Consider the following 6,044-nt stretch of genomic DNA (forward strand, 5'->3'; position numbering starts at 1 on the left):
CATGTGGCCCACCCACATTAGGGAAAGCAATCATCTTTACTTACTCTATCAATTCGAATGTTAATCTCAACCAGGGTACCCCCCCTATAATCCCAGCTACCCTGGAGACTGAGGCAGGAGGATGACAAGTTTGAGGCCAACCTCGGTAATTTAGTGAGAACTTATCTCAAAATTAAAAAGTTTTTAAAAAGAACCAGGATTGTAGTGCAGTGGTACAGCACATGTAACCTTGGGTATGTTGATACACATGCTAGTTCATGAATTTTATCTACTGTATAGTGTTCCATTGAATGAACAAACTTCATCTTATTTATCCATTTCTTTATTGATGGACATAGAGGTTGTTTCTTTTCATTATTAACTGTTACAATCCCCTAATAAACAACCTTGTGCTCATTTGAAGTTTATCTACCTAGAAATACAATGTATGCAAATTTTTTTCTTTCAGGTCATTGAGCTGTACCCACAACCACCTATGTAGCCCTTTTGATGAGAGAGAACTAGTTTTAAGGAAAACCAGATGTAAAGTTTTAAGCTCATTTTTATTTTGTATGTAAAGTTGTGAACCTTTTTTTATGGTGCTGGGGATGAAACCCAGGGCCTCAAGTATGCTAGGCAAATGCTCTACTGCTGAGCTACATCCCCAAACCAATTATTGCCTTTTGATAGGGATCCCTGAGATAGGTACACTATGGCAAGAGGCCAATTGTCTATGCAAACAGAACTTTGCAAAGTGGCTATATTTTGGAGAAAACCGACATAATTCAGGGTCCAAAACTCACTTCTGCAAATCAGGGACATAATTTTTGTTAGTGCACACATTTGAACACCCTGTTTTCAGTATCTAGGTATCATTGAAGCCACCTGAGGTATATTTTATATTATATATTTTCCAGAGTACTTCATATGTTTCCCTACCTCCACCCCCCGGGGTACTGGGGATGAAACCCAGAGATACTTTACTACTGAGCCCTTTTTATTTCTTATTTTGAGACAGAGTATTGCTAAATTGCCCAGGTTGACCTCAAGTCTATGGATGCTGGCCTCAAACTTGAAATCCTCCTGTCTCAGCCTCCCAAATAGCTGGGATCACAGCTGTATACCAGCACACCTGGCTCTTCATATGCTTTTTTATTTATTATTATTTTATTTTATTTTATGCTAGTGGGGTTGGAGCCCAAGGGTGCTTTACCACTGACTTATATCCCCAGCCTTTTTATTTTTTACTTTGCGACAAGGTCTCCCTCAGTTGTTGAGCCTGCCCTGAAACTTATGATCCTCCTTCCTCAGCCTCCTGAGTAACTAGGATTACTAGTGTGCACCACTGTGCCCAGCAGGAATTTGCTTTTGGTCACACAGCTCAGAAATAACTGAGCCAGGAATTAGTCCCAGATCTGTTCAATTTCAAACCCAATGTTTTTTCCCACAGTATACTGCAGCTTTGCATGGCCTATTTTCTTTCTCTATTCCTGAATATGAAAGCTTTGAGACATAAAGTGCCAAATAAATGCTAAATGAGCAAAGCTGCCATTCACTGAACACCTGTTCTATATCAAGCACTGAGCTAGGCACAGTGCCTCATTTCTAAACTTCAAAACATATTCCTAAGGTACTTATTATTATCCCCATATCATACATGAGAAAACTGAGGTTCAAGAATCTAAATGACTTGTACAAGAAGGTCTGGTTCTGGGTCCAAACTCAGTTTTATTAGGATGAAAAATTTATGTGATTTCCACTACAGCCAAGTTATTTTGGTATGTTGTTGTGTGTGTGTGTGTGTGTGTGTGTGTGTGTGTGTGTTACTGGGGATGGAATCCAGGACCTGGTGCATATGTTAGACAAGGGCCATACCCCACTCAGCTATCCTCCCAACTATTATGCATCATTAATATCTTCATTGTTGTCAAGCTTATGTTTTTCAAACATCCTTTGTGTCCCTCTCCAGTTTCTTTTAATAAATTTCATTTCTTACCTCACTGGGGAGGAGTTGAAAGAAGGAACTCTTGAATTATCTAGTACCTTCTTTATCCCACCATCATATATTTCCTCTTAATAAAATGATTTTGCTTGCATTTTTTTCAATTGCTGACACACCACCAGTAAACAGAAAATTTATAACCTGCAAGCAGTCCTCTGTTCTTTTCCCTAATAAAATTTGAGTCAAAGAATGCATCCAGTTCTATAGGCATTTTTATCTTTAAAAGGTGGCTAAAACAACAGAGCAAGAGGAATTGCTCATAAATTTTAGGAGTCATTTATTAATTCATCCATCTATCCATTCAACTTATATTTATACAGTGTCTATGATGTGATAGGCAAAGTGTTAGGTTCTAATGATAAAAGAATATATGTGGGGCTTAGGATACATTTAGTGGTAGAGTCCTTGCCTAAGATGCACAAGGCCCTGAGTTCAATCCCCTACACCACAGGAAAAAAAAATGAATGTCACCCAATTCCTTTTCTTAGTGAAATTCACAATGGATGGGAGAGTCCTACAGGTAAGTTGATAATTACAGTATAGCATAATGAGTGCCATCCCTGAATAAGAGCAGTTTCAAGAGTAAGTCCATGGGCCAGGCACCAAGGTTCAAAACCCAGCTTTGTCACTAACTGCCACTGTAAGAATCTACCTTATGCAGTTGGTATGAGAATCACATGAGTGAGCAGAAACAATTATTACTATGAAAGCAAGAAGCACTAGGTGCTGTGGCAGCACTGAAGAGATATACCTGTTTCAGACTGAAAGGAAATCAGGGAAGTATTCCTAGAGATTGAGTCTTGGGAAAAAAACTCAGCCAGAGACAGGGGTAATAAGTACTAAAAAGGGAGTCTAGCAAGGACAAAGGCACCCAGATAAAAGGAAGCAAAGCATAAATTGAGGTCAAGAAGTTTGGTATTATTAAAGTATAAAGGGTGAGGGCCAGGGCAATGGGTGGTGGAGGGAGATTTTGGCAAGGGCCAAACTATGGAGGGCTGTTGTAATTATTGCTAAAACTGTGAACTTTATCTTGACAGCAAAAGGAATCCATGAAAGCTTATAATCAGGGGGTTAAGATCAGCAGATGATTTTGGTAAAGTATGGAGTACTGTCAAGGGGGCAAGACTGATATGGGGAAACCCGTTAAGAGGCTGTGGTAATAGGTTAGAGGAGAAATGACAAGACCCTGAACTATAGCTGTGGTAGTGGAGATGGAAAAATTGAACAGCATCAAGAAATATTCATGGATTGTGATAGACATAACTTGGAAGCCATTTAGATGAATGAGGTAGGTAGGGGGTATATGTTCCTATTTCTGCCATTCACCTGGGCAAGAAATTTGTAGAAAAAATGCATTCTGTTCTTCCTTTAAAAAAAAAAAATTGTGGTGCTGGGGATGTAGTTCAAATGTAGTTTAAACCCAGGGCCTCATGCATGGTAGATAAGCACTCTACCACTGTGCTACATCCTTAACCCTGTTCTTGTTTTACACTTAAGTGGTGACAAAATAAAATGCAAATTCCATAGCATGGCATTCAAGGTCCTCCATGATCTGGGTTCAAAATACATTTCCAAATTAATCTCCCACGTATAGCTTTCCCTGTGACTACCAAAAGCTACCCTTTTACACTGTGGACCTTTTTCCTAAACTCCTGCCTTCATCAGGTGTTTGGATGTCAGAAGCATGTAAGAGTATAGAAGGGGAAGCAGACATAGGAACAAGCAATTAGACAGTGTGATGAATATTTTATATATATCACAAATGAAAATGTTGGTGACATTTCAGCTGTTATGATTGTTTCTCATATGTGTCTATTTTGTTGTTTATGATGATGGTGATGATGATGATGATGATGATGATTGGTACTGTGGATTGAACCCAGGGGCACTGTACCGCTGGGCTACATCCCCAGTTCTTATTTATTTTTTTTAAAGATTTTTTTAGTTATACATGGACACAATATCTTTATTTTGTTAAGTTCTTAATGTGGTGCTGAGGATCAAATCCAGTGCCTCACATGTACGAGGCAAGTGCTCTGCCACAGAGCCACAACTCCAGCGCCCTTTTTTATATTGAGACAGAGTCCATGTAAGTTGCTGAGGGCCTTGCTAAATTGCTGAGGCTGGCTTTGAATTTACAATCCTCCTGCCATAATTTCCAGAGTTGCTGGGATTAAAGAGGTACGCCACCACTCCGTGATTTTTTTTTCTCTTTTTTCCCCCACCTATATGATTGTTAAAAAATGGCTCCCAGTAAATTATCTCTGTGTCCATTGCCTTTTTCAATGTGATTCTGCCATTCCTATATCAGGGGATGGAGTTTGTTTCCCCTCCCTTTGATTTTTTTTCTACTTTGTAATGGGAATTGAACCAAGGGCACTTTACCACTGAGCTAAGTTCCCAGCTCTTAATTTTTTATTTTGAGACAGAGTCTTGCTAAATTGCTTAGGGCCTCACTAATTTGCTGAGGCTGGTCTTGAACTTGGGTACTCCCATCTCAGCTTCCCAAATTGCTGGAATTACAGGCATGTACCACCACACTGGCTCCCCTCCCCCTGAATTTTGGCTGACCATATAACTTGCTTTGACCAAGAAAATGCAACAGATGTGCCAGCACAGTGACTCACTCCTGTAATCCCAGCTACCCATGAGGCTGACAGGAGGATCTCAAGTTCATGGCTAGCCTTGGTAATTTACCAAGACCCTGTCTCAAAATGAAAAATAAAAAGACTTGGGGATGTAGCTTACTGGTACAGGTGCACTTGGGTTCAACCTCCAGTGCCAAAAAAAAAAAAAAGCAGCAGATGGGATATCCTGGGATTTCTGAGCACAGGCATGCCTTAGGAGAACTAGCAGCTTCCACATTTGTTCTCAGAACCCAATTGCCACATAGAGTAGTCCAGGCTACCCTTCTGGAAAGAAGCCATGTGGAGAGAGAGGAACAGCTGTGATAGTATCTCAGTGAGGCAGGGCAGATGACCCACCAGCTGACAGCAGCCACATGTGTGAGCTCAGACAAGACCAGCACAACTGCTCAGCTAACCCACAGAATCTTGAGAAATAATAAATAAAGCACATTATTGGAAGTCTCTCAGCAGTTTGGGAGAAGTTTGTTATGCAGTTAGAAGGTAAGTAAGACAAGCTAGCAATGAAGATATGAATAGTGATTCTCTAGGAAGGTAATATTATGTTCCAGGCAGAGGAATATTATGAGCAAAGGTGGAGAGGAGTGAGAGTGTACAGACTCTTTCAGGAATGGCAAGTGGTATTGTGTGGTTAGAGGAAAAACAGAAGGTGCATAACAGAGAGTAGTTGATGAAAGGGTAATCTAGAAGAGAAAAGTTGTCACCATTTGTAATTTAATGAGGAACTTTGGCTAGATGGCATTTAGAACATTGTATAGGAATTGTTTTTCTCCTGTATTGTTCTTTTCAGTTGTGAACTATTTTCTACCAAACTTCCTCAAAGAAATTACTAGGTCATTATCTAGTTTCCTTCAATGCCATCATGTAAAGAATACTAAGAAACACTTTCAGAATTTAGCTGCCTGTCCAGTGGGTAGGTTAGTGTTGCCTTTCACTTTGCTGTTTGCTTTGCTGTTCACTTATTTAAAAAGCAAACATTTACTGAGTTCCTAGCATATGCCAGACACTTGGGATTTAGAAAAAGTAAGCCACAGTACTTACCTTCTAGTCTGTCTGATGAAATTGACAGGCAGTAGGAATTATAACATATTTGGAACAGAGAGGAAGGAGGGATTTTCATATGACTGTATACTATATAAGACAATATATGTGCAGAAAGAACTCCCATCAAAATTCTTCATTTTGGGGGGTGGGTAGGTATGGGGATTGAACTCAGGGGCAATTGTCCACTGAGCCACATCCCAGCCCTATTTTATATTTTATTTAGAGACAGGGTCTCACTGAGTTACTTAGAGCCTTGCTAAATTTCTGAGGCTGGCTTTGAACTCCTGATCCTCCTGTCTTAGCCTCCCAAGCTGCTGGGATTACAGGCATGACCCACCCTGCCCGGCCCTCATTTTTTTTTTTTTTTTTTTTTT

This window comes from Marmota marmota, unplaced genomic scaffold, assembly GCF_001458135.2.
Source record: "Marmota marmota marmota unplaced genomic scaffold, marMar, whole genome shotgun sequence".
Classification (NCBI taxonomy): domain Eukaryota; kingdom Metazoa; phylum Chordata; class Mammalia; order Rodentia; family Sciuridae; genus Marmota; species Marmota marmota.